The sequence below is a fragment of the Peromyscus eremicus genome, chromosome 10, assembly GCF_949786415.1.
Source record: "Peromyscus eremicus chromosome 10, PerEre_H2_v1, whole genome shotgun sequence".
NCBI classification, from domain to species: domain Eukaryota; kingdom Metazoa; phylum Chordata; class Mammalia; order Rodentia; family Cricetidae; genus Peromyscus; species Peromyscus eremicus.
This window is the reverse complement of record NC_081426.1, coordinates 33,502,676-33,529,686: the sequence shown is the minus strand read 5'-3', so window position 1 is coordinate 33,529,686 and position 27,011 is coordinate 33,502,676. Positions and strand designations below refer to the sequence as shown.

Sequence of the window (27,011 nt, the reverse complement as noted above, 5' to 3'; positions counted from 1 at the left end):
ATACTCAGGGATGGCAGAAAATATATCATAGGTTGAGAGATGGTGTGGGAGGTGCTTGTCAAAGAGAATGATTTCTCAGTCATTCCAGATGGGTCAGTTGTTCTTCCGCTGTTGTGACAAAATGCCCTGACATCATAGTTTAAGGTAGAAAATGTTTATGTTTACTTATAGTTCCAGAAGGCTAGAGTCCATCATGGCAAGGAAGGCGTGGTAGCCGGACCATGGGAGCAATTTGTCGCATTGCATCTGCAGGTGATTAGAAATCAAACAAGAAGGGAGGTGAGGCTATGAAGCCTCAAAGTCCCACCACAAGTGACATACTTCCTCCAACAAAGTCCACCTCCTAAAAGGTCCATCACATTCCTGAACAGCACCACAGACTAGGGACCAAGTTTTCAAACATATGAGCCTATGGAAGATGTTTCATATTTAAGACACAATACCATTCAAGTAGAATGTCAAATGTAAGAGCATACCCTGCCCTTCCTTCTTCGTCAGTCTACTGTGAATGAGGGCACTGGCTCTCAGACTGCAATGTGTGTGTGGGTCACCAAGAGAGCTCATTCAGAATATAAAGTCCCATAGTTGAGAGGTAGGTTCTAATTACTGGTCTGGGTCAGGACATGGATGGATTGTTTTAAGAAATATTCAACTTGATCTGGAAAACTCTGTCAAACTAACACAACAAGGAGGTTCACTGCCCTAGCATCTCATTCCTTGGCCTCTAAAAACAGTCCTCCGTCTGCATGGGTTGTGTTTCCCTCTGTCCTCTTATTGGCCAAGCACCCTGGAGATGGTGTAAGCGGCTAAATGTGTAAGCACTGGATCAACTTTAGGCTTATGAACCTACTGGGTAGCCTCACTTCATTTTTCTGTTTCATGGTTCTCCCATCTGTATAATGGAATGATGCCCAGCTGCGTCACAGAGGTATCTGAAGGATAGATCAAATGAAGCCCTTCTTCTGCTGGCCACACCAAAGACAGCAAATGCTAACTATGAGTAAGCACAAGGAGTTACTTGACTTACATCCTCATGTAAGTCAGCTTCATCGCCACCCCCCCACCTTGTGTGCAACTCTGTGCTTTCATTTGGGAAACAAACTGTCCATTTAGTTTCTCTCTCCCCTCATAGCAATTCCATTGAGAGCGGAGACCAGGCTGCATTTATCCTCCCAGCATCCAGCATTGGTCACAATAACTACAAGGAGTTCAGAGGTTGGCAGTGGCTTATGGTATTCAGCTGTGTGATTCTCATTCACATCCTGGCACAAAGAGACCAGTGAGTTACTGGAAGCCATTCAGCCCCACTGGCTTAGGAGGGAGGCAAGGAGTTGGTAGTGACTTTAAGTATCTTGATTTATGTGCCCAAGTAATGAATGAAATCAAGCTTGAAATAGTGTCTATAGGAAAATTTTAAGCATTTCTGTGATTTAAAAAAAAGGAAGTAAAAGAAGACTAATAGACAAATTAAATGAAAACCCCATCCACTCAGGCAGAGGTGTTGGATGGCAATTGCCTCATGAACATGTTTATGGTGGAAATGGAACAATTGGGAGTTCAGAAAATTTTTGAGTAGGCAAATGTTGGAGAGAGAATACAAAGATTTCACAGGTGCAGAAGGTGATCAGCATCCCAGAGAGGAAGAATCATCCCTATCTGCTTAACTGTTCTAAGCAATAAAAGAGTTGAGCAAATTTATCCCCAAATACAAAGCTTGCTGTAATGATACACACATCATTCTGTGGATTTTACCATGGCGCTTGAGTATGACAGTTTGAAACAGTTTACATAGACCATGAAAGACACAGGAATTGTAAGCAATTCCCTCTTTGCCTTTACCAGCTCACCAAATAATCTGAAGCTGTAAACTCTGTTTAGAGACTCCTCCATGGAATAAAGGGCCAATCACATGGCTTGGAGTCCGGTGGTATCCGCTCCAGCAGGAGCCCCTTGTTCATTCTGCATATTAACAAATCACTTCTCTGCAGCTGGAGCTTGCTTATATGTAAAATTAAGAATAATACCTGTATCACAAGTCAGGTTCTGAGATTGAATGAGGTCATGAGTGCCAAGCTTTGGGAAGCATGAAGCACTGTGAATGTGTAATGGGATCCCACCGAAGCCCTGAATACAAAACAATAGCAATCCCAGGGTCTGTGTAAATTCAAGCTGGATGCTTACCTGGCATTGGAGTGTGACCTAGATTTCAGTTAGGGTTCATCACTCCAGCTATTTTTTAGCTGCAGTGATGTTGGCTTCCTACAGAAGCTATCAACCCCATAGTGTTTGCTGCATATTATGATGGCAGGTGCATTATATAGACCATGTAATAACCATTTCAATTATCACTCACTTCAATCCTGAAGTAGACACTTTCCTTCTATCTCATTTCACATTAAATCCTATAATGAGCCTTCCTTCCTTCTGCCAAACTTGTTTCTTCCCTAATCTCTACTAAAATGAAATTGTTCCTACCATGAGGGCACTAAGGTCCTCCAGATGAAGAGAATCAAAAAAAGAGAGAATTTAAGGAATTAGTTCATTAAAAGGCTGGAAGTCAAAGGGCCTGTGAACTGTGCAGTCAGCCAACTAGGAAGAGCCCAAGGCAGAGCTCCTGTCTGAACCCAGGGTCTTGTGAACCAAGGGAGCTCATAGTAAAGGAAGTCAGCAACTCAGACCAGAGAAGAGCTAATAAGTCAATCTATCTCATTTCAGTCTGACGGCTGAAAAATACCAAGCAAGCAAAGCAAAAGCATTTCCTCCTACTCAGTCTTTCTGTTCTATTCTTGTGTTGAAGTGATTGGATGAGCCCACAGCCACCCAACCAGGCAAGACAATAAGTATATAAATCTCACTAAGGAATACCTTCGCAGACACACAAGAATAACATTTGACCAAATATTTGGGAACCTCATAATAAACCAAGTTGACATATAAAACTAACGACAATAGTAAGGGTCCACAAGCATCTGTCCCTCCACCACTTATGTGTAATGGCACTCCTCAATCTTCCCCTGAAGGTTTTGGTTAAAGAGAGTAAATGTCTGAGGTGTACGAGGATTTGGGAGCTCTGTCAAGGGACAGAAGGCACAGGTGGATCTGAATATGAAAGAAGGAAAGCTAAGAATGCCAGGAACAAAATTAGCTTCACAGACTTTCTGAAGATTGACCAAATTTGTCTCTTATGCGTGGCACATTTTATTTCCATTATCCATCTGATTCCTTGCTTACATATTCACTTACCATCCAACATTGACTGAGGAAATTATCCTGGGCACAGGAACTAAGGATCAACTCAAGTATGGACCTTGCCACAGGGTACCCCTAGAAACTTGCCCAGGTTTCTGAACACCTTTGGTGTGATACGTGCATAAAGTCCTGGAATTGCTAGTTTGGAAGTTATATTGTTACCTATTCCCAACCCATCACCATCAATGACTCTAAAATCACCACCATAGGCCTGCAACGTGTAGTCACATAGAGAATTCACGACTGGTCTCCAGAGTTAGCATGTCATTGTGGCATTGATAAGGATCATAATTGAGAACTTAAATCTGTCTCTTTCAGCTTGTAACCCTAATCCTTCTTATATCATATAATTCAACACAATAATGAGCCCTCCTACAGATACATACTGTATTAGCTACTCTTACATTACTGTGGCCAAATATAGAATAGAAGAGTATATGTTGGTTTAAGGCATCAGGGAATATCAGTCCATCACGGTGGGAGGGCATGTCAGAGTTTATGATGGTGGGGAAGTGTATTAGACTTCCACACATCCTAGTATCTCAGGAAGTAGTGAGCTAGGACCAGAACTAGAAGCCAAGATCACCTTCAAGGCGTGACCACAAGGACCCACTACCTTTTTTATTTAGTATGTATTTTAATAAAAATATCCCTTTCCCACTCTAACCCTTCCCATGTGCCCTCCCACAACCTATCCAATGTTCCCTCCCTCTCCCTCAAATTGTTGACCTCCTTTTCTTTGATTATCATTGTTCCATAGAGAGAGAGAAATACACAAATCCATGAATACAACCTGCTGAGTTTATTTTTATTGTTTGTGTGTGTATGGTTTCAGGACTGACCTCTCTGTATTAGATAACCAACTAGGGAGCTCATCCCTGAGAGAGGCTAATTCTCAGGAGTCTCTCAGCACTCATTAGTTGCCTGTAATTCTTTGTCTAGGGATGGGACCCTATGAGATATTCTCCCTTCCAGATGCTACATTTATCCGTGGAATAGTATCATTCTTTGGGTCTTGTTTAGGCAGCCATTTCTAGAAGACACAGTCTCATAGCAAACTTCTATAGGTCTTACAATCTTTTGCCTCCTCTCCTGTGATATCCCCTAACCCTTATGTGCAGGAGTTGTATAGAATATGTATCCTTTGAGGTTGGGCTTCCCATGATCTGATGATATCTGCATTGTTTACAATTGTGATTTTATGTAAGGGTCTCTATTTATCGTAAAAAAAAAAAAAAGATTCTTTGATGAGGAGTAATAGCTACTCTTAAGATTTAAGAATGTAGTTCAGAATTATACTGATCTAGTAAAGTGTTAGTGGTAGGTTCTTTTCTAAGATCCAAGACCTCACAAGCCCTTGGGTTTTGTCTAGGTTTCTAATACTAGGCATCATTTCCCTCCTGTTGAGTGGGCCCTAAGTCCAAATAGGCAATGGTTGGTTAACTAACACCAAGATATGAGTATCACTCCTGAAGTTTGAGGGCTATCTTGCCATGCTGGTCAGGGCTGAAGAGATGGCTCTGCAATTAGGAGCACTTGCTTCTTCTGCAGAGTACCTGACTTAACACTAACATGCTAGCTCACAATCATACATAATTCCAGTTCCAAGGAATCTGACACCCTCTTCTGACTGCCACAAAGACCTATTTCTGCTACCTAGGACACACATCCAGAAGGCTCCACACCCTCCCCAATCAGTGCCATCAGCTAGCAAACGGGTGTTGCAAACATGAGCTTCTGGGAGACATTTTAGATCTAAACCATAACACATACTCAATTCCTCTCTCCAGGATCTAATCTGATGATCACAAAGATATTTATTTGTAATATATTTAAATCATACCACATGTTATGATTCTTTTATAATTAGCTTCACTTTTATTACCACAACTCACAGAAACTGAAACAAGAAACACTATTTCCAATTGCGAAAAACAAATTGAGAAGGAGTCTGTGGTTTGCTCAATGTTCCCAAGACAGTGAAGAGCTAGGATGGGTTGTGAAGCCATTTTCTGTCTAAGTCACTAGTCCATTCTCTATTGACCTCATCCAGCTAGTTTTGCAAAAGAAAAGTATCTAGAGAGAGAACAAAGTCAAAGTCAAAGTTTCCACTCCTTGCTCAGTGTCCCCCCCTGACCACTTAAAGCATGTGCTCAGGTATAAGAAGCCATTCTTGTGGGGCTCTTGAACTTAGGAGTGAATGATTTCAGGAAAGACGATGAAACTGAGTTTCTACTTCTCACTCTTCTCCCACTCCATACCATAATTGTGTTTTCATTGTGCTTTACCTGTAAGTACCATCAACAACTTCTTTTGCTCACCAACAGAAATGATGGAATAGCATCTCATAGACACCTGAAAAGTCCTGAGGGCCCTCCTAAGTAGGTCAGACATGCAGGGTCTTAAAACATCATCATGGTTGTCAAAGAGCCCCTGTCTGCTTGAGCACCAGTGATCCTGGATTCCTCAGCAGTTCTTCATTGGTCGCCTTAGGGTGGGAGCAGACATGGGGCTGGTGTCTAGAAAGTTCCACATGGAAACTCTGAGGCCACCCATGGCAGTTCCAGATATTAAATGAACTTCCCTTGAAGTGGCTTTCTTCAATCATTATTTTGGCTCACATGGGTCTGGAAACATTCATTCAGTGAGGGCAGAAAATGTCCCATGGTTTGAGGGATGGAAAATGGGTTTTCTACACCAAACTAGAGATTTTTTTCTGTTGTTAGAGGCAAATAAAGTATCAATTAGTTTTCACATACTCCACCCTTCTTCCTCAGTCTACCCTATGCTGGGACACTGATGCTTAGGTTATAAAGTACATATGAATCACTAGAAGGCTTTGCCTTACATACAAAGCCCTGAACTTGAAATGTTGATTCTCATCACTGTTCTGGGGTATCCAGTACTGTGTATTTTTAACAAGTGACCCAGTTAGTCTGAAACTGTCAATACAGCTCACAGGGAGGCTAAGATAATCAAGCCTGGATTTATCAGAAAATAGAGTCTAAAACATTATAGCTGAATACTTGATTAGCAATGAGGTCCTAGGAAGGCGACACTGAGAGAAAAAATGGGTCACTATAAAAAGATGACACTGAGCTGTCTGTTTTGCATCTTACCTGAGTAATTGTTCCACTTCGCAATCTTATGATGTCATCTCCCTAGGCCTTGATAAGACACTGTGTCCTGAAGTGTCCTTCTAGAGGATGAAAGGACAACAGCTCAAATCTCTTCATTCCAAACCTATAGAATTTGAGTCTCCCAAAATTAACTCTTTCATGTTGCTTACACATGGGCTCTAAGTGGGTCCTGCACTGTGTCAGGCCTCAGTCTTAGCTGGGTGCTCAGTGGTAGTTGCTCCATGACCCGCTGTGAACATTATACTGTGAAGTGGGAGTGGAGAGGGTGCAGCATGAAGCCCAGGTAGACTAGGACTGAAGTCAGAGCAGTGTCTGTCTATACAGAAGGACAAGGCCAAACAACACAAAGACAAGAGGGCTTGTGTTTCCTACAGACTCCAGTGACCAGCTCTCTTAGTCCATCTTCTTCTTCTTTTACCTTTCTGATTTTTGATGGTTGATCTTCATTGTTGACTTGACTGAATTTAGAACCATGTATGAGACATACAGATCTCTGAGAATGTCTACAGAAGCATCTCTGGAGAGGTTTAACTAAGGAAAGAAGACCCATCCCAAACAGGGGTGGTACCATCTTATCAGCTGGAGACAGAGGTTGAATAAAACAAAGGAGAAAGAAGAAAGTCTGCTGAGTGCTGGCATTCCCTTCTTCCTGCTTCCTAATCTGCCACAGCTTCAAGTATCTCATGCTACCATGTTTTCCTCCCTTGATAAATTGTACCCTCTCAACTGAGAGCAGGGATAAGTCATTCACTCCTTAAATTGCTTCTTATTGGGTATTTGATAACAGTGAAGGAAAAAACAGCTCATCTACCAACTTCACCTCTATTTTAGATAAAATGGACTGGAGAATACCATAACTGAGAAGCTGATCTGACTAGGCTGAGAGGAAAGAAAGAAACTCCTGAGGGTGTGATGGGGAGGAGAACGCTTTATCCTGCTTCTTAACCCCTGCCTTGGTCACCGGAAGACCCAAAGGTCCTGAAAGGCTAAGATTGACTTGTAGAGAAATAGGCCCAGGGCAGGGCACTAAGTTCAGTCTGTAAGGTGATATAGACTAGATGAAGGTCTGACTCTGGTACAACTGAGTTCAAGTCCACCATAGGTCTTATCTGAGTTTATGGTTCAAGGACCCATATATCCAAGCTCCTTTTAAAAAGAAAACAGAAAATATCTACTCTGATATGTGGCAGTGACCTACTACCACCAGGCCAACAACTCTGCATGGAACTTGAGGCTCTCCAGATGTCCCAGCAGTGGAAGGGCTCTGATTCCCAACCTCTGCCCATAGGTGCTGTCTAAGAGTTTAAGTAGAGAACTGAATATCTATGCTTCATGGCAAATGATGAGATAAACAGTAAATAGAATTTGGGGGTCTATATGAGTGAGCAAAAATACAAATGCACCTGGTTGTTCTTTTTATTGCTGTTATACTGCTTATCCAAATCTGTTATGAGTTGAGTCATAGGGTTCAGGCATACAAGTCTAGGACAGGGGCCTAGAAAGGCCCCACCTCTCCTCCACCGAGAGCAAAACTGAGGAAGATGCTGCATATGTCAAGAAAAGAAGGTAGGCTTTTTGTTGAAACTCTAGAATATTTCACTATATTATTCTGATCGCTATTTAAGCAAATGATAGGTGCTAGCCACGGGTACTCTGAGCACCATAGCTTCAAGATGGTTCCACCTCAATCTTCCCACTCCACAACACGTGGCTATGATCTATTTGTACCTCTCAGAATTGAGAGAACAGGAAGCTGGGTGGGAGAGACACTGCCAGCCGCCACCATGACAAGCCACATGTGAAGATGCCGGTAAGCCACGAACCATGTGGCAAGGTATAGATTAATAGAAATGGATTAATTTAAGCTGTAAGAACAGTTAGCAAGAAGCCTGCCACGGCCATACAGTTTGTAACCAATATAAGTCTCTGTGTTTACTTGGTTGGGTCTGAGTGGCTGTGGGACTGGCGGGTGAGAGAGATTTGACCTGACCATGGGCCAGGCAGGAAAACTCTAGCTACAACAGGTACCATAGACTAGGTAGTCTTCACCCAGAGAAATGTATTCTAGAGGCAGGGGTCTAAAGTAAAGGTGCTGCCAAGGCCAGCAGACTCCCAGAGTATCCAGAAGGGGTATGTCCTGGCCTCATCCATCACTCAGTAGATATTTGTGACAGCTTATTCCCAATCTCCCTGCCTCCATCTTTCCAGCTTTATTTGACTTGGATATCTGTGTCTCCCCTCACTTTATAAGTCAAATTGCCTAAGAACCATTTTATTCCCATCATCTTCTCTTTATGGTATCTACAAAGACTCTTATTTTGTAAGATCATATTTAATGTACTCAGCCTTAGGACTTGAGCACATCTCTTTGGAGGACACAATTCAAAGCCTAACAGGCTCCAAAGCCAAAGTGCCACCAGCAATCCAGCCTTTAATTATACTCAACTTTTGTTGCTCTGTCTTTTCTCCCATCAACACCATCAGAATCATTATCAAGCTGTTTTTACACATTCTCATCCTTATTGCTCCCATTGTGAGAATGTGCTAGACTTGAGCACAGCCAAATAAACCAGCAGTCTTGCAAGCCCAACAGCTTCCCCTCACCATTCCCCAGAATTGCTGATACTTTCCAGGTGAAACTCTGTTACCTATTTCCAACAGTCCTATAATGGGAACCCTCCCCACCTGCAATCATGATTAGAAAAAATGTACCATATTGAGCAATCTCTCAGGACAAGAGTTGTGCCGTCATCTGAGACCTAGCATCAACCATATGATAGCTTAATATTCAAACTATTTGGCATAAACTGGAAAGTCTATTTAACTCTTTCTTTTTCTCCTTTCCATCTGCTAATTTACATGGCTGGCTGGGAAAGTGAGCAGAACAGATTGTGAACAGCAGAGAGAGACTCAGCCTGGCTGAGATTGTGTCATTCTGTGTTAAATTTCCCTGAGCACAAGATATGTGCCTAGGGATGATCTACAGGGCAGATTTGGGGAGAAACAATACCCCATGTTCATGGAGCACTTCATTCAAGAACATTTCCAGTTCTTTCCTTAAAGTGCCCAGAATTCTTTCCACACTTTAATTTTTAAAAATACCTTTACCTTAAGACCCAAGTTTCCCTTTGTATGCTATTTGATGAACTATCTGTAGAATTTTTTAATTTAATTTTTATTTTTTAACGAGCATTAAAGTAATGGATTTAATTACATTTTCAAACATTGTGTTTGGTGAATCATAAATCATCTTCCACTACTTTTTTTGTCCCATTCCCCTCCTCTCTCTTACCCTTGTATCCCAGTAGGCTCTTTTCCAGCTTCATGCCACATGAGCTCAATTGCCCTTCCTCCACCCTCAAGACAACATTTCCCTTTTCATGATACACTTCCTAGTTTCATGACGTATATTCACACTAACACACAGACACAGACACAGACACAGACACATACACATACATACTTCCCCCCTAGGGCTGGGGAGATAGCTTGGTCATAAAAGTGCCTTCTATCATAAGGACCTGAGTTCAGAACACAAGAAAAAGTCATGCATGTCAGCACACATCTGTGACCCCAGCACTGAGTACAGGAGGATAGAGAGACCAATGGCTTCCTGGACCTCATCAGCTCATTGGCAGACTCTTTAGTGGAATAGAAGAGCTCCAGATTCACTAAGAGACTGTCTCAAAAGAATAAAGTAAAGAACAATCCAGAAAGATAGCCAACATCGACCTCTGTCCTCCATACACATATATGCACTTGTATATACAACATGTTCTTGTATACACAAACACAGAGAGAGATAGAGAAATGATCCACATATGAGATAAAACATTTGATGTTTGTCTTTCTGAGTCTGTATTACCTTGCCTAATATAATACTTTGCAGATCCATCCAGTTGCCTACAAATTTCAGAATTTAATTTCTCGTTATAGCTGAATAAAATCCCACTGTGTATATATATCACGTTTTTCATCATCCACTCATCTGTTGATGGACATCTAGACTAATTACATTTCCTGGCTATTGTGTGTAGTGAAGCAATAAACATAGATGTACAAATACATCATAGAATGTAAAGTCCTTTGGGTATGTATCCAGGAATGGCATGGATAAGTCATATGGTAGTTTTATTTTAATTTTTCACTGGAATGTCTTAATGCATTATTATACTGTATCTAACCTTTTATTGGGAATTTCACATATGTATCCAATGTGCTTTGATAAAATCTACCTCCATTTCTTCCCTTTCAATTCCTCTCTATTCCCCACACCACTTTTCCTTCCAAACCTCATGTCCTTTCCCTTTCCTTTAAACCCTCTAAGTCCATTTATTGCTGCCTGTGTGTGCATTGGTGTGAAACCATCTACTGGAGCATGAATTTTCTTTCAGGGCTGCATCCAGGAAGACAGCTGACGCTCCCTTTCCTGGCATCCATAAATTGCCAATAGCTTCATAAACTACCTGACACTACCACTGCCATTCATGCTAGGATTTTGACTGATCTGGTCTTGTGCATGCAGTCACAGCAGTTCTGAGTTCATCTGTGCAGTGGTCCTGTCAGGTCCATCAAATAATGTTCTCTATAGATGTTCACTATGCCTGACTCTTAGAAGCTTCTCCCCTCCTCTTCCATGATGACCCCTGAACCTTGGAGGGAAGGGCTACAATATAGATGCTCCATTTAGACATAAGCACATCACAGTCTCTTATTACCTAAATGGTGACCAGATGTGGACCTCTATATTAATCACCATTTACTGTAAAAAGAAGTTTCTCTGAACAGGGTTGAGAGGTGCATTGATCTGTAAGTACAGAGATAGGGACTTGAGGCAGGGGGTCAGTTTAATACTATGCCCATTTAGCAAACTAACAGTATTAGGTTCTCCCTTAGGACTTATGACTTATTTAGTCACAGGTTTGGGGCCCAGTTAACAGTGCCAGGCATGAGTAGAGCAGCTTCAAATGAGAAAGTGGGAAGTCACTTCTATAACGTCTCCTCCACTATTGTACCAGTAGCCATATCCTTCCAGGCCAGTCATTACTGCAGCTCACAGGATTCACAAATGGGTAAGACTGCTGAATACTTTTTCTCCAATAGTATTACTATAATCTTTCCATATTATAAAAGCTAGCCAGTAGGGATGAAGCTTCTAGGTCAGTACCAGCCTGATTTCTCCATGTCCTGACTCAAACATGTGGTCTTCATCATCAAGTCTTACCATCAAGTTCAAGAGGGTAACCAAGAAACAATGACAATAGCTGGGTGGGGAATGGTTATGGAATCTTACCGACCAATGACAACTCTAAAAGTGTTACCCATGCCTGGCGCTGGCCCCTGTATTAAGATTTATTCATTTTATTTGCAAGTGTCTGCATGTATGCATGAGCACCACCTATGTCCAGGTGCCCACAGAAGCCAAAAGCATCAGATCCTCTGGAACTGGACTTACAGACAGTTGTAAATCAATGGGTGGATGCTGGGGACTGAACCCATGTCCTCTGCAAAAGCAGCAAGTATTCTCAACTGCTAAGCCATCTCTTCAGCCCTGGGCATTGGGTTTTTTATTTGAAATACCCACACTGATTCTAGAATGGCTGCAACAATGTATACACAAGACCGTTAGCTAAGGAGCCCACTTTTCTCCTGTTTCTTCCCAGAACTGCAGAGTGTTCGCCTTCCACGGGATCTAAGTAAAGAACTGGAGCTTTAGCATCAGGTCTCAGCACAACTGCCGACTAGAACTCAGCTCTGATGCTTCGCTTTGCAGGGTCTTCGCTTCCTCCATTCAAGGGTGGATAAACGCGGGCCAGGACAAGTGTTCCGATGGTTGGAAATGAGAGCCTGTCCCTGCTCAGTGTCCCACCAGAAAAAGAAAGAATTAAATAGACTTTCCAATTTATGCCAAAGGGAGATTCTTTAATGGGTGTATTTGAGTCTCAAAAATTATACTGCAGGTGGGGGTGTGTTGTAGCCTAAAATGCAAATGAAGCAAAGCATGGTACAGGGGACTGCTCTTCTCATACCAGCTATCAATGCTCCTGATAGCCTTAAAGACAGGAAAGTACCTGAGGTTTCCTTCTTTGTACAGGAAGAGGAAAAAGCAAAAATAAAAAAAGAGGGTGTGTCAGTGAGGAGTCCTGTCGCTCCATAGCACCAGAGGTCCAGGTCCCTCCTGAGTATTCAGTTCAGCCTCTTTCCTCTCCTCCTCTCTTCTGAGTCTGTCTCCATCCCACCCACAGCCTGTTCACCACAAGTGCTAACCCTGAGAGCCTATCATGGGATTTCTCAGCAACGTTCTGTGCTATTTTCCTTAATCCAACTCTTCCTTCAAGACCTGAATTCAGCCAGTGTGAGGACAGATGGTATGGGGCCCTTTGCCCTGCCAATTTAGCAATCTTGGCAAGAGCCAAGTCCCTGTGTGCAGAGGGAGTGATTTTGCCTGCATAGTTTAAAAATACTACAGTGTTTTTAACCTCGGGGAAAAATGTTTGGCAAACAACCCACAGCAGACTTTTTTTTTTCTTGGGGATGATGTCACATCCCTAGCCAGATTTGTCTAAACAAGGCTCTGCTTGAGGAAGATGGCTAGCTCTGGTGCCTTTACCATGTAGCCTTAAGAGACATTGCTATGCCAGGAAGAGGTTTGGGTTGAGATGCCTGGATCTGGCCTCTGTCTCAGCTCTTCTCCAGGTCACTGTGAAGTCATTCACTCAACCTCACTAGTTCTCTGTGTGCTCATGAATGGAAAACAACAGGTTCCAACTCTAATTGGTTCAGCTCGACAACTGCTGGGTGGTTTATTGTAATGGCATCTGAGATGGGTAAGGAAAGACAGTCACCAACCGGGACTTTATAAGCAACCATGCATACACCCAGGGATTGGGAACATCTCCTGGTGTTCCCTTTGCTTAGCAATCTCTTCCTTCTGGAGTAATCCCTAGTTGGGTCCTTTTTTTGTACCCAGATCTCACTGAGTTCACATGCCACCTCTGCATGGATTCAGACTCGAGTGTCTTAGCTAAATCCCCCACTGCACATGTCCTGACCAACCTCTTCTTTTATCCCATTTCATTCTTTCATTGCAGTGTGATGTATGTTTTGTATTTGTGTGCCACTGGCATTTCACAAGGTTCAGCCATCTCCTGTCCCCACATTGTGGAACAGGACAGAATTTCCTTTATCTTTCAGTCCTCACTCCAGACACTGGAGTTAAATGAATCCATCAGTCATGTTGTGAGAACTTTCAACCTTTGAGTCTGCTTCTTCAAATTTGTAGCAGAGATAACAGTGCTCATCTAGACATGTTGATTGTATCATGAAGCTATGTGAAGTGCCTAGAACATATATTGACTCAACTGAAGTCCTGACACTAATTCACAAGACCCTTCTGGAGAAGCTTGCTGTAAGTTCAACAGTGAACTTGTGAACATGGTGTGAAGCCAAGGTTTTAGAGAAGTTCTCTGTCATGCTTGCTTATCATCTCTATCCCTGGTAGCTCCAAAGGACTTAAATACAGGTACAATACAGCCACTCTAGAAAACATGTCAGAAATCATTTTGTGCTCTGAACTGGCCCGCATGGGGCCTGCAAGGTCCTGAACTGAGAGCTCTTATGTTCTGTGTATGGATTCTTCCTTTCTATGGAATGCCTGGCCGGAGCAGCTGAGCCAGCAACTGGGAATACCTGAAGATGTGTGGTGACATACAATACCCCCAAGAGACGAGACACATTTAAATTTGAGCTTTTCTCCTAGTAACTACTTAAGAGTCATAAAAAGTATCCAGTGGTGTCTCAGAGCCAGCTAAAGTTGAGCATGTCTGCAATCCAGCAGAGGACAACACTTAAGCTTAAGCTCAAACCCAAATGCTCCATTTGGAAGATACTACTGTGATATGAAAGAGAGTGTAGCTAATTGTGGTGGGCTGAGAGTTCACAATGTGCATCCTGGGAGCACAGGATAGAAGATAAGAGGCGAACACAATTAGAGAGAGTTGAGCCCCTCTCTGACTTGCGCCCAGTGTCCAACTGCCTGAGGCAGCCGTAATGAGCAGATGTTAAACTGTACTAAATCAGGAAAGCTAGGACTAATTAACCCAGGTTCCACACGGGACTTCTCGCAGAATTTGTTTCAAAATACGTGGATTTTGATCCGCTGCAGGAGACAGCACTCCCCCAAAACAAGCCCATCCAATAAGCACCACCCTCCCTCCCTCGATGGTGGAGAGGACTGTCTTGTGTTTGTGGGGTAGGGGTGTGTGTAAGTTGCATGGTGCAAGTCCAGCCCTTGACAGCAGCCTGAGACCAGCTGTCTGACAGGAGCCTGGACTTGGCAGGCAGCACCAGCTGCAAGCAGGAAACTGAATACTAAGAGGTGTCAGGGTGTTTACTCAGAAGTCTCCATTTCTTTTAGCGCTTAAACCTGACTTATCCTGCTCCCCACACCCACCCCCACCCCGCGCACAAAAAAGAAAAGAGAATTGCAAAACAAAGCTAAGAGTAGGTGCCATCGGGGAGAAAGTGAAAGGTTGGACAGGGTTCTGCCATTTCTCTCTCCCTAGCACAGCGTTGCATTATAGAGGGAGGAACGGAATGTATAATCAAGCTTGCCTCTGCCCAGAGTTCTTACAGCACATGGGAAATCAGTTTCTAGAGAGGCAGGGGTCAGAGAGACATCCTACAGTCTACATCACAGCTCTAGACTCATTCCCCCCTTCTTGTAAGACTGTAAAAATTTAAAAGGTTAAAAATAATTTTTAAATATACAATGATATTTCAATTTTAATGGACACGGGACTCATAGTAAAAGCTGGGGATGGGGCCAGAAAGCTGTCCTTCTTGGATGGATTCTAGGTGGTTGACACACACGTCTAACCACATTTGAAGGTGAGTTTATAGTCCCGTGCCTCATGGTGCTCAGTTCATAACAACACACTCAGTCTTAAGGGATGAAAAGGAGGGGAAAAATTAAGCTTAGTAACTTGCCTGAGTCCATTCAGTGGGTGGGACTGTGTAGAATTTGAACAAAGCCAGTGAGTGTGACTCCAAAGCTACTCAGCCTTGCACTTCAGCCTTCCAACCAGCTAAAAAGGTGCCTTTTCTCTTCAAATCTGTGGAATTACGGTCCTATTTTTTAAAGGGTGTTGGGCTTTGAGCAAATTATCTAGAAAGAAGTGAAAAATGCAACCAACGCCCTAGTTCCAGCACAGAGTCATCCTCCTCCATCCCACATGTAGCTCTACTGTACCACACATCCTCTGTCCACAGATGTAGCCTATTACTTGTCCATCCGTTAGTTGAATGGTAGTCCCCATCTTTTCATGAAAGAGACCCAGGGAAAACCGAAGGGACAGGTGTTCAGTGTAAGCCAGGCACAGTTCTAGAATCTGCAGCCACCACTTCAGGCATCACAATCATGCTTCCAACAGCACGCTGTCATCTAGGGTTGTTTGTTTGTTTGGTTTTAATTCTCTCATACATTACATCCCAACCACAGTCTCCCCTCCCTCCACTCTTCCCACTCCCCTACCACCTGCCTTCTCCCCCAAATCCACTCCTCCTCCTTTCTTTTCAGAAAAGAGCCTTGATAGGAGGGTTTATCCCAGGCCTTTCAAAGCCAAGCATCCCCTCAGCAATACAGCTGAATATTCAGAACCTGCATGTCCAAACCTAGCCTCTAGTGAATTTTCCTGAAACCCTCTTTGATAACTTACAGCTTGTGGACCTAATAGACCATGCTGGTGGGGAGGGAGCATGGGGGTCAAGAGGCAAGAACTCATATGACAATTCGCACAAAATTAACCAGTTGACATCAAACTGAAGGAACTCAGGAGGAGTGTCAGGATTACAGCAGTAAAGAGAAAATGTGAGCTGTGGCCCTCGGCTAAGTGAGTGTTGCCTGGTCTAGCTGTTTCCATACCACACCACCCCTGTTCCTTCTGTATTCCAGAAACTTGTTGCCTTGGAGCTTCCTCGGGCGAGCTTGGTTATCCTCCTGGCATTCAGATACAGGACCCTTTGGCTTGAAAGGTTTTTCCTCACACCACCCCTCCTTCCCTACCTTCCTTTCTTCCTCTCTCTCTCTCACTCCCTCCTCTCCTTCCTTCCATCCCTCTTTTCCCTTCTTCCCCCTCATTTGGTCTAGCAAATTCTCAAACATCATGGAGACCTCAGCTTTTGCCATCACCTCCCCAATAGAGGTATTTTCTGGACCCCAGAGTGTGGGATACTTTGCCTGTTACAGATAGATGTGAGAACCTCTGCCATCCTGTCTCAGAAAAGCCATCATGTTCAGCACCTTCTCATTCAATACCTCTTTGGCCTGCTATCCCCCATGAAGAAGCAATAAGTTTTCTTTTTTACCTCTGGGTCTCTACTTAGCCCAAGTAAGAAGAAGGAGCCAATCACCAATGAACAAATGAATGTCAAAGCAGGCCCAACTCACTGTATTGATTGAAATCAGTAGTTCTACGTCTGTAAAGTTTGTTCATCTTTGCCCCCTCTGAAAAGTTAGCTATGAGAGATAAAGAGCGGGTATATCTTTAACCCAATTGTGTTTCGGCATCTAATAATGTGCTTGGTTGGTAATCATTGTTCCCTAGTTTTTGAGACAGGGTTTCATGTAGCCCAGTGTGGCTGAAACTCACATTGTAAAAATGATCTTGAACTTGTTATCCTGCTTCCTATTCAACCCCCAAAGTGCTGTGAATAAAGCTCTGATAATAAATATTGAATAGATAATGAATTATTTTTCCATTTAAATAAAAAGCAATAAACATCACATATAACCACCTTCTCACTCTCTCAAATGATCTTTAATTCTTCCCTAGAAAACATGGGGCTTTTATGTGGGACTTGGCTTCTCAACCTCCTGAAAACTAAATATGAGCATGAGCTTTTCCGTTATAACTTACTTTTCTACATCTGCCTCTTGAGAAAGTGTCTCTATACTCATTCTGGATGAAACAGACCAGGAGTCTTGCCTTGCCAATGAGATTTGAACAAACAGAATGAGAACACAGATTTAAGAAAGACATGTGTGTGGCTTCCTCTCTCTTGTACACAAAGAGCCTCAAACCCGAGGGAAATGAGCCTTGGACAGCCTGCAGAGTGACCAGGGGCAGTGTGGAGAACTGGAGTACTGGGCTGATTCCTTTCCCTTTAGCAAATGCACGGATGTGGCCATCTTTGGTCATCCAGGTACTCTGCAACCACCAGTACAGATCAGACATGCAGGCCGTCTTATGGTTGAAGAACTTCCTTTCAAATTTCATATGCAGTAGTCCTAACCCCTAGTATATCAAAATGTGACCTGTATGGAGATAAGATTTTTGCAGACATACATTTAAAAAGAGGTCATAGTATAAGTCCTGACCCAGATTGGCTGATTCCTTTAAAAAAGGGAAATTGGAACAGATGCAGAGAGGACGCTGTGTGAAAAGAAAGACAGTCATCTACAGGTTTAGAAGATGCCAGATACACATCTCCCTCTCAACATGCCCAGGAAGAAACCAAGGATGCTGACACCCTCATCTTGAACTTCTAGCTTCCAGAACTGAGAGACAATTCATTTTTTCCATTTAAGCCACTACTCTTTGTGAGACTCTGGTGGGCAAACTTTAGCAAACTTAAACCTATCAAGACCAAACTAACCAACTGACTGACCTAACCTACATGACAGTGAACCCATGAACATACCTTGTTTTAAGCCCCAGGTGTAATAAAGGCTCATTGATAAAGTGAATGAATCGCTTGTATTTCTCTAAGCTTCAGTTTTCACAACTGCAAAATGAAATAAAGATGTTCACCTCATGTTATTGGCAAATTAAGTAGGCTGATACCTAAGGCTGCTTAGAGCAATGTTTGGCTCATAATTAACACTCCATGGGTGCTTATTTTAGTGTTTCCTTCATTAAGTCAAAACCAGAGTTAACACCTTCCAAAAAGAAAGTAAAAATAACCTTCCTAGAATTTATTTTAAATAATTTAGAAATTTATCATAAAATTCAACATCAATAAAATCAATTTAAATAACAGGAAATCATCAAGGACCACCATAATGGGCTCTCAACAAGGTCAGCTTAAATGGACTAAGGTTAAGGAAGAAGGTAATTAAAATCTATTGGGTATTTAATATGTGCTCCAAATATGCTACATGGCTTTACATTATTTTGCTCATCTTTATAATAATTCTGAAATCATGAGAATTATTATGATAGTTATGCGAATTATCTGTGAAATGAATGGCAAGGGGCCCAAGATCCCATAGCCAATAGCAAAAACAACAAGAATAGGAGCCAACCATTTCTCTTCTGAGTCTCGGTAGTTTCTGAAGAATCCCTGAGAGGTCCATGTGTCTAAGAGGGGCTTAGGGAGTCATGGCAACACTCAGTCACAAGACAGTTCATGTCCACTAGGCAAAGCTCGCTTTTATGCTTCCAGTTGCTCAGCAGACTTCTGTCACGGGTTCTGATTCTTGTGAAGGGCTGCACAAGAATTTTCATGACTTAATATCAGCTATGAGTAGTAGAACCTCAGCCTCCACACCTTCAAGGCTAGCACTACAACTCACAAAGAGGAAGTCTGACCTGCTACAGGGCCAGACTGCCCAGCTCTGCGGCTGCATTTCTCAGAAAACCAAAACTAACAGGTACATGTAAGGAGGTCTCTGCTGTAGGACTCTGCTGAGCAGACAGAACATTTTCAACCCCTATCTTGCTTGTTACCTGGTCCCTGAGTTCTCCAGGATGCGACCATGGAGTCCTCTTCCAGGATCCAGCCATCTCAACGCTGAGCTCTTGACTGAACGCAGGCTAACCAGGTAAACTAAACAGGACAGCCCTGTCTTAACATTTGTCTCATGGTCCTCACTGTCACAGTGGTCATTGGAAAGAGCTTCATCCATTTAAAGAAAAGATTTTCCTGACATGAGAGCCGGGACCTTCCATATCCCATCAAATGAGCAAAATGGAACCAGCTCCTTCAGCCCAGCTTTAAAGACTCCTTCATTCTACTAGGAAAGGATTTCAGATGTCTGCCCACAAAAATGTAAGACTAAGAGTTTCTAAACTATTCTTCCTGAAGCTTGGAAGCCACCTCCTCAGCCTATGCTGCTAAAGTCAAGAGATGGTCTGTTGCAGTTTTTATAGCCTCTGTTAGAGCAGCCTCTAGAAAGACAGCCTCAGCCGAGGGAGCCACTCAAAGGAGAAGCTAACTCCTTCAGCCCTGAGGAAATATACTTTTGTGTTTTCTAAGTTAATACGGGTTTCTTTTGACTTTGTTGCAGAAGGTGTAGGCTTTAGGGTAAGGCAGGCACCCTCTTTTCCCAAGACAGAGGAGCGTGAGTTAGATAAAGCAGGGATAAAATGCTTATTCTCCAACGGCGCCTGGAGGCATCTCCTCCAGGTTTTATTCAGAAGGTAGTTGACAACAAACTACAATGAGGGAGAAAAAATAGGAATTGTCATAAAGGTGGAGACGCTGGTTTAAGAACATAAATATGACTAGAATTTATTGATACTTATTTTATGGTCTTTATGAGTGTCACTTAGCTAAGCCTCAATCTAAATTGTAGCACAGGCCCACTCCCTCTGAAATGGTGTCCTTTGACTTCAGGGCTCAGATAAACTACAGGGAATGGTCATTTGAACACCAGGAAGACAATAGTGACTCTGGTTAATTGGAGCCACCACACAGAAACCTTTAGAAACCCTCCCAGAGGCCTCACATAAAATGCACCCCAGAGAGGCATGAAGGGAAGGTGCATTGATTTAACTCAGGCTCCAGCCAGCCATGCTTCCTGCACTAACTCACTTAACTCCCCCACCCAGTCTTGAGCCTTAGGGATCTTGTTTCCTGGTTCACAGATGGAAGCTTGTGTGGTCCAAGGAACATGGTCAAGGCTGTTCACACAGCAAGGAATTCAGCGGAGAGAATTCAAACCTAAACTGATTTTCATCCAAGTGGCTTTAGTGGAAAGTGAGCGGTCTGTCTGTAGCTTTGTGGACTGTGTCCTTGAATCCATTCCCGGAGTCTTCTCTGAGCCCAGATGTCTTCATGACGATACTTCTGTTCCTCCCTCCCCAAAGATGCCCTCTCAGAGGACTTCATGAACAAGGCCATTGTAAAGCCAAGGGCTATCACTTTCAGTTCCATCTGGTCAGCTGTGGCCTAAAAATTGGGGAAACCCATTTATGGTTTGCTTTAATTGAGTCTAGTATTGCCTATGCAACACCTGTAGAATTTGATGCTGAGTGAGTGGCTCAGGGTCTCAACTCTGCCACTCTGCCAGCTTTACACTATGTGCATTTCTGATCCTCAAATCTTGAGTTCTTAGATCCTCTCTCTCTCTCTCTCTCTCTCTCTCTCTCTCTCTCTCTCTCTCTCTCTCTCTCTCGTGTGTGTGTGTGTGTGTGTGTGTGTGTGTGTGTGTGTGTGTGTGCTCAAGCATGCACATATGCATGTATGTGTATGTGTGTGAGCAGGTCATGGCATGTATGTGGAGGTTAGAAGACAAACTTGAGTACTTCAGTCGTCATCTTCCAACTTTGTTTGAGGCAGTGTCTTGGTTGTTTGTTGCTGCCATACGTTGTTAGCTGTCCCAGAAGTTTTAGGAGATTCTCTCATCTTTGATCTCATCTCCCCCTATAAGTACTAGGATTACAGTTAGTCACTGCTTCTGAGTTCTGGGGATTTGAACAAAGGCCCACGTACTTCCATGGCAATCACTTTCAGCTATTGACCCATCTCTCCAGTCCAATTCTTCATCTTTTCAATGGGGCAACATCAACAAAGACCCAGATTAACAATTATTTAGTCTTGACATTATTTGTATTAAGTGAAATATTGTACATACTTGACACTTTGTGCATACTCATAATTATTAATACAGTAAACATTTCCTTTTTTCTCTTCTACTCCCTTTCCTGATACCAAATCAGATCCAACTCCATTCATAAACATTCCACAACTACCATGGAATTTATTAATGTGTATCAATGTACAAATATTTCATTAAAAAATCTCATTAGAGAATAATAATATACCAAAGTTCCATAGCCTGGTATGGAACCTTTGAGTACCTGTGTTCTTATTTCGTGATCTTAACAAGTTAATGAAGTATGAAGGTTGAATATTACAACAGCAAAAGATGCTAGAACTGAAATCTCAAGAAATTTATTTGGGTGAACAGCAAGGTAAACTGGAAATAGAAAGGACTCTGAGATTCCCACCCCCAAACTGGGCATGACTCTAGCATGTGTTTATATGCCTTTGGGTAAGTGGATTAGCCTCTCTGATCTTCACTTATATGCTACTGGTGGTTTGGCATTTTGACACTTGGTGGGTTCCTATGAAGTTAAGAGCAAACTTAGCCATGGTGTCTGACAAAGAAGAGAATAACTCCCAGCAAGTGCGTTAATGGCAGCCACACTGTATCATGCCCAAGTTCAAAGACAGGATAACAGAGTGTGAACTGGAAATATTCTGTTCAGAAAATTGCTACATACATAAATCAGTCACATCCTTCACCATATCAATTGCCAAGTTCTGTCAAGGGCAGAATTCTGCCAGTGTTCACTCTCCAGGCCCACCATCCCAGCAAGAGAGACAGTACGTATCCAAGGGATTAAATTATCAGAGAGATGGTGTAGTACAATGTGGCTTGCACCTTACAAGACCGCCAAGAATGACCTTGAACTTCTGATTTACCTTCCTAGTGCTGAGATTATAGGCAAGAGCCACACACCCAGTTTTCTGTGTTGCTAGGGATCAAACCCAGGGGCTCCTGCACGCTAAGCAAGTACTCTTCCAAACAGCCAAATCCCCAGCCCTGCCCTGTCCTGTCTTCCAAATATTAGCAATTTAGACAGCCATGTGAGGGTATGTTGTACCTCAGACAATGACCACTCCCTAGTCCTCATGTTTTATTGGGTGTATTTATCTTACTTCATTCAAGAAAACACCAAGTTCCATGTACTGTCCACTTCATACATGAGTCAGAGATGATATCCAGGTCTACCCAAGTTCCAAGCTCCTGTCTTGTCCCGAGTACTGAGGCCCTACTGGCTGCATCCAGGGACATAGTCATCCATAACTTAAGCATTTATTTAACTTTTAATTAAAAACTGATAACAAAATATAGTTTTTGTATACTTATACAGTAGAAAAGCAACACTGTGATTTGTGAATACAATGTGGATGGGCTAAGGAGGTGGCTTAGTTTGTGTTTGCCGCACAAGTGTGAGAAACAGATCTCCAGCACCCAAGTAACAGCTGGAGACAAGCCAGATGTGGCAGAGCATGTATGAAATCCCAATGTTGGAGAGGCAGAGATAGTAGGATCCCTAGGGCTTGTTGGCCACTGACCTTCCTGAATCTATGAGCTCCTGAGTCAGTGAGAGACCTGATCCCAAAACATAAAGTGAAGAGCAACTGGGGACGACATATAAAATCAGCCTCTGAAGTCTGCATACACACAGAAAGAAAGAGAGAGAACACTTAATATAAAACAATGTTGAATAATTAAAACCACCCCTAGTCCTTGCTTTTGTGGCAAGAGCAGTTGACATTCCCTCTGATGGTGACTGTGAAACACACAGCACATTAGTTACCATATCCATGGTGCTACATATATATATATATATCTCTCTCTAAGAAAAAAACCTTTCCCTCCCCATCTTTTGAGGTGATGGGCCCTTATCATTACTTTCCGTGAAACTAAACAATGGCTTTTGGAATTCCCAGATATAGGATCCAAGAGGATGTTCAGCAGGTAAAGGTGCTTACCATCAAACCTAAAGACCTGAATTCGATCCCTGGTAATCACATGGTGAAATCAGAGAACTCTCAACAGGGCCAGGTATATTCACATATACAAACATACATAAATAATTTTTTATTATAATGAACTCTTAGGCCTAGCAGTGGTAGTGCACACCTTAAATCTCAGCACTCTGGAGGCTGAAGCAGGTAGGTCTCTGTGAATTGGAGGCCAGCCTGGACTACAGAGTGAGTTCTAGGACAGCCAAAACTGTTACACAGAGAAACCCTGTTTCAAGAAAGGAAAAAAAAAAAAAAGAACCATTAGATGTAGGCCACTGGTATTTGCAAAGTATACATTTTAAATGTTATTGTTAATAACCAAAATTTTGCTTTCCAAATGCCTGAACACAAGAAATGGTAATTCACTGTGTTTGGATGTCCAATGAGCTGAGCTCAGCATAAAGGTGAAATTTCAATACCATTTGCTTGTGATTTGTCTATGTTCTCTGATGAACTTATTTTCAGATGAAGTTAAGGCTAGCTCCTAGCTCATCGCCAACTCTGAGAGGGTGAATCACCGTAGACACCCTAGTGACTGGCATCTTTTCATCAGGTCTGATTGCCAGAGACTCACTTCCCCCAAGACTAGGACACTCGGGGGCACTGATGGAGCTCAGGCCAGCACTCTACTCTGGCACTGTGGCTTGTACAGCCACCTGGGATGGTCACATATGCTGACTTGTAGTTTCGGATTGGTAGAGTGTTTATTCCCAGAAGCTGTCCTTATAGGAAACCATGTTCCTGCTCAGAAGTCACAGGCGGGCACAGCATCAAAACTGCCATTGCAAGAGGGGGTTTGCTGAGCTATTGATGGAATGATGCCCTAACAGGCACTGGGAGCCATCTGTCCCACAACAATTAGCAGATGCTTAGAGACCACAGGTGTTAAAGGTCCTCCTCACTTACAAACAGGACCTGGATCTCCTGATGAACTCCGTCTCTGAGCACTCCCCATAGAACATCTCTCCATTGCCCCTCCTCCAGCTCATTCTCTATTTCTGTCTCCAATTCCCACTCCACTACCCACCTACCTTTGGGGAAAATGATGCCTGGATTTCAATCCAGACTCTTACTTCTCAGGAGTAAGATTTTAGGCTTCTTATTTAAGCTCTCAAGACCTAAATTTGTCCTTTATACAATGGATTTGTTGTGCCTACCTTTTGGTTTTGTGGTGAAAAACAAAATGTAATATTTAAAAAATTTATTTCTGATGCCTAGTAATTATTAACACAAAGGCCTTAATTAAATTATTATTAATGGGTATTGCTATTACTTGATTTATTTTATATCTAGATCAGTGTTTCTCAGTCTATGAGTCATGACCCCGTTGGGGGTGGAATGATCCTTTCACAGGGCTCACCTAAAACAATCAGGAAACACAGATATTTACCTTAAAATTCATAATAATAACAAAATTTCAGTTATGAAGTAGCAATGAAAATAATTTTATGGTTGGGGTCACCACAAGATAAGGAACTGTATTAAGGGTCAAAGCATCAGGAAGGTTGAGAGCCACTGCCCTAGATAATCCTTTGTTTCTCTTGTTCAGAATTTTTACCTAAAGAAATTCTATAGACTTCAATGGAGCCCAAGCCTCTACAGGGCACTATTTTAAGGTAATTTCTATAAAAAGCTAATCTCATCACATTCATATTTATTTTTATCATTCATCTGTCAAAGATGTGGTGGTGTCTTAAAATTCCTCAGAAGTACTGACCCTTTTGAAAATTTTTAAACTGGGTGTACAGCATATGATTTCCTTTAGAATGTTTTCCTTGCTAGCTTCAAGGAACATCAGAATCCTTATCTCATTGATACAAAGATGTGAGTCAATATTTATTGTCCACTATCCTAACACAACAATCTAAAGTCTACTCACGGGGCTGGAGGGGTGGCTCAGTAGCTAAGAATACTTGCTGTGAAGGCATAAGGACCCGAGTTTGGATCCCAGCACCCGTGTAAAAGAAAAACATTGACTGAGCTTGGCCTGACCCCTCACACTGTGGAGTTAGAGATAGAAGGATCACTGGGATTTTCAGGCTGATAGCATAGCTCCAGGTTGATTGAAGACCCTGTCTCCAGGGAACAAAATGGAGTGTGACAGAGCAAGATACTCAACCTCTTCCTCTGGCATTTGCATACAGACATGCACAAATGCCAGAGAAAGGCAGGATGGGGACTACTCTAACTTCTGGGCTTCTTGTTTTTCATAATAACTCCATTAGCCAAGAAAGGCAAGCATTTGTGTCCCATTTTTCATATTAGGGAAACTGAGACTTGAGTTGCACAATTCAGCATCCCTGGGCTCGGAGATTTCCCTACATCTTGTTAGGTGGGTGAACCTGAATAAAAGAAGGGATTAAAAAAATAGTTAATCATGCTTCAGGAAGTTGAATTCCAAAGCTGGGTTTCAAATGTGCTTCAAGTCACAGATGAAGGGCTGAGCTCATCTGCGCTCACACTGTGCAGTTTGTATACAAGGCAGATATGGTTCCAGAGGGCTCTCACTGAAAAGGAAAATGACAGAATTGCTCGGTATTGCAAAATCTGGGTCATTTGGATTGCTGCCGTACAATGGAATCTTACTTAAATAGAATGTCTTATATGCATTTCTGGTATGCAGCAAATGGCACTGTTATTGTCGTCTATTATTATTATTGTAAGTTGCATACTCCTAGTCCATTACTGATTAAATTACCTTAACTCTTGTGCTTCTTTTTTGGATTTTAAGCTTCTTGCAAACGTCTTACAGATTTTTCTTGTGAAACAATGATGCAGAAGAACAACTAGCAGACAGCAGGTGCTTAATAAATGACTTTGACAAAATGGCAGGACGTTCACCTTCGATGGTTAGCTATCACTGAGGGAGGCGTCTCCTTTCCAAGCCCTGCCTGAAAATTATGGCATACAAACAGTATTCCTTGCATCTTAGTTTCTCTTCTTTTCCAAAAAAAAATTGCCTTTAGTATCACCAAATGAGCCGATTAATTAATTAGTTAATAGAAAAATAAGTCATGGTTGAAGACATTCCCAATTAATGTAGACCTAGCAGTTTCACCTCCGGTTGGTAGGATTCTGACACCATTTATGAGGCCCTAATGAAAATGGGGTAAGATAAGATAAATCTTCAAACAAAAATAAGGAACAATTTCATTAAGATGTAGGTAGACTGTAGCAAGTATACTATGCAAAAATCTACCAACAGAATGAAAATGGTAGGCATATGATTGATAGTTGACTGATAGATAATAGAGATAGATGGGAGACAGATACACAGATGATAGATAACAAATAGATGATAAGACAGGCAGATAGATGATAGAGAGCTACTGATAGATGATAAATAGTACATAGATAGATGATAAAGAAAGAGAAATTGATTGATAGATGATAGATAATTGATAGGTAGATAGAAGATAGATGATAGATGATAGATATGTAGATAATAGATAGATAATAGATAGATGATAGAGATTGATAGATACATGCATGCATAGATAATAGACAGATAGATAATAGATACATACATACATACATACATACATACATACATACATACATACATGCATGCATGCATACATACACAGATAGATAATAGAGAGAGATGGTAGATAGATAGATGTATTTGTGTACTTGCTACCGCTTAGTTCTCCTGAACAGTAAAAAACTTAAATAATATAAACAAACAGAAGTTTGATGAGAATAGGAGGGAAAGAAAAACTGAAAAGAAGGAATGACAGAAAAGAGAATCATAATACAAATTAAGTGAATGAAAAGAGGAGAAAACAAAGGAGTGAG

The 27,011-nt window shown here is 42.1% G+C and overlaps 1 protein-coding gene and 1 long non-coding RNA gene across 2 annotated transcripts in view; one reads left to right on the top strand and one right to left on the bottom strand.

Annotated features, from left to right (window-relative positions):
• Clnk (cytokine dependent hematopoietic cell linker) overlaps positions 1-27,011 on the top strand; it is a 222,377-nt gene that overhangs the window by 33,519 nt on the left and 161,847 nt on the right. The window lies entirely within an intron of this gene.
• Positions 15,156-15,753, bottom strand: LOC131921128 (uncharacterized). The gene is made up of 2 exons (XR_009381848.1): positions 15,640-15,753; positions 15,156-15,555 (listed from the first exon to the last, which is right to left on the bottom strand). It is a non-coding gene; the product is annotated as an uncharacterized LOC131921128 (long non-coding RNA).